The sequence below is a fragment of the Triticum dicoccoides genome, chromosome 2B (assembly GCF_002162155.2).
Source record: "Triticum dicoccoides isolate Atlit2015 ecotype Zavitan chromosome 2B, WEW_v2.0, whole genome shotgun sequence".
Taxonomy (NCBI): domain Eukaryota; kingdom Viridiplantae; phylum Streptophyta; class Magnoliopsida; order Poales; family Poaceae; genus Triticum; species Triticum dicoccoides.
The window spans coordinates 596462112-596462995 of record NC_041383.1 but is presented as its reverse complement, the minus strand read 5'-3'; positions in this window follow the sequence as shown (position 1 = coordinate 596462995).

Genomic DNA, 884 nt, shown 5'->3' with positions numbered 1-884 from the left:
TTATAATTTTTCTAAAACTAAAAGCAAAAAGAATTAAAAAATAAAGGAAAAAACAAAAGAAAATAAATAATGCAGAAAACAAAATAAAAAACTAGTAAAAAAATAAAATAGCAACAATAAGTATTTTGTTGTAAGTAGAAACAAAACAAAATAAATAAAGCAAAAAAGAAAACAAAAAAAGTGTTTTCAAATTTGAGAACTAATGGCACTAACAAAATAAAATAAATAAAGCAAAAAAAACAAAAGAAAATAAATAATGCAGAAAACAAAAAAAATCTGGGAAAAAAATAAAAATAGCAACAATAAGTAAAGAAAAAAAAGTGCCTCCTACTGGGCCCCCACGGCCTGAATACGACTAGAAACGCACCATGGGCCAGGATTCAGGCCCGTAGGTGGCCCAGTAGGCCCATCAGGCAAAGCAGTAGTAAGTAGGTCCGTAAGCCTGCAGTGGAGAGGAGCTCGAGAGGGGTGCGACAGTGGGGCTTATAAACCACTGCCGGCCCCTCTCAGCTAGCGAGGTGGGACTAAACTTTCGTGCCGCACCGTGCCAGCACACAACCTTTGGTCCCGGTTGGAGGCACCAACCGGGACCAATGCCCACCCTTTAGTCCCGGTTGGTGGCACCAACCAGGACCAAAGCCCTCTGCTTCCCGCCCTTTGGGCTGCTGAAAAGAGGCCTTTGGTCCCGGTTGGTGCTACCAACCGGGACTAAAGGGTGCATTAGTCCCGGTTGGAGCCACCAACCGGGACCAAAGACTTTGCTATATAAAGAAAATTTCAGAACCGCATCCCCACTTTGATCTCTCCTCCTCCTCGATCTCTCGACACCGCGCGCCGTCGCCTGCCGCCACCTCGCCGTCGCCGTCCCGCCCCGACGCCGTCGC